Source organism: Hylobates moloch, unplaced genomic scaffold, assembly GCF_009828535.3.
Source record: "Hylobates moloch isolate HMO894 unplaced genomic scaffold, HMol_V3 SCAFFOLD_19, whole genome shotgun sequence".
Classification (NCBI taxonomy): domain Eukaryota; kingdom Metazoa; phylum Chordata; class Mammalia; order Primates; family Hylobatidae; genus Hylobates; species Hylobates moloch.
The window spans coordinates 60,239,726-60,241,560 of NW_026652294.1; positions in this window are offsets into that span (position 1 = coordinate 60,239,726).

Consider the following 1,835-nt stretch of genomic DNA (forward strand, 5'->3'; position numbering starts at 1 on the left):
CCCGGCCTTAAAATCTAGCAATTCTTAAGCTAATCTCTGCTTGCAAAATACTCACCAAAGAACCCTAGGAAGTATTTGAAGTATTCTTCAGAAAGACTCTGATCTAGAACTCCCTGCCCTCTAGGAATCTATGCCGCAGAGGAATTCAATCCTCATCCTTTTTCATGTTCTGCTGAAGTGAAACAGAACGTATTAATAGTACTTCTACCAAAGGGATTACCAACTGTTGGACCTCAACATATATTTAATTAAAGCTCTTAATCAAAATGTTCAGTTTTCTTTTTTTCAACAGGATTATTTTGAGCTAACTGAAAAAAAATACTTTGCTTGGGGTGGCCCTACTTATAATTTTAACCAAGAGCCTCCAGTGGAGGTTTCTGATTAGGGCATACACTCTAGAGCCCTTTCTATTAAAAAGCATTAACTTACGCATTTCAGGCACCCAATAACTTTTTGCAAATTTGAAGAAAAGTTGTCCTAGTATGGCTGATATGTGTGTGTAGGCTTTAGAGATGGGTGGCAGTGACAAATTTGAGGCCTCCCAGCTTTGACAGTATTCTTTAACACATATTCAAAGGACTCCAGGTACACATTACTAAGAAATTGTTATAGGAATCAGCCAGGACAAGTTATACTAGGAGTGACGGACTTTAAACTCAGCATAGATAGATCACACCACAGATGTCTACATGTGTGTGGTATGTGAAAAGTTTTCTGCTTCTTAGAACATGAATTAATGGACCATAGCACTTTCTTTTTCTGTGAAGCTAGTCAGCAGTTTGTTCTAAATCTTCATTTACTTAGATTCATTCTTGTTACCATATCTCTCTGATCATGGAGATTTTCCCTTACCTCCTGACTTTGGTTATATGTCAATTTTATTGATTCATTTTAATACCATCTAGAAGGTAGTGCAAAATGAAGTAGGAAAGTTGTGTGTGTGTGTGTGTGTGTGTGTGTGTGTGTGTGTGTGTATGTGTTATTGTGTATTGAGTAACTGCATAAAATTTTTTAGGCTGCAGATGATAGCTTTTTTTTTTCTTTTTTTAAAGACAGGGTCTCACTCTGTCCCCCAAGCTGGAGTACACTGGCACAATCATAGCTCACTGCAGCCTTGAACTTCTAGGTTCAATTGACCTTCCTGCCTTAGCATCCCAAGTAGTGAGGACTATAAGCCTGTGCCACTGGCAGCAAGAGGAGGCAGCCAAATGCTTAGGCAGACAGGGGCGGGTCCCTGGTGAAACCCCACCATCAAGCCAAAAACAGCCTGAAGGCTGAAAGAACAGACTGCTGGTCCTGGGTGAAACCTGCAAGCCAAACTATGAACTTCTGCTCCCATTTGCCTGCCCTTCCCCTATTCTGAGCCCAGAAAAAGCCCCAGGACTCAGCCACATTGAGGGGATGTTCCTGCCTTTGGGTAGGGAGACACCCCCATGTCCCCCATCCACTGAAAGCTGTTTTAATCACTCAGTAAAACTACCCACCTTGCTCACTCTTAGATTGTCAGTGCATCTTGATTCTTCTTGGGCACAGGACAAGAACTTGGGAACCACTGCTCAAGTCAGACTCGGCCCAGGTAGGCCAAGTGGGTACGCCATCTCCTGCAGCAGGTAGCACAGCCAAGCAAGGCCCAGGCAGGGCATCACTGGCTGGAGGTCCCCAGCTTGCAAAGTAACTTAGAAGAAAATCCTGTGCCACCACCATGCCTGGTTAACTAAAAGCATATATATTTTGTAGAGACAGGGTCTTGTTGTGTTGCCTAGGCTGGTCTCCAACTCCTAGCCTCAAGCAGTCCTCCCACCTTGGCCTCCTAAAGTGCTAGGATTAAAGATGTG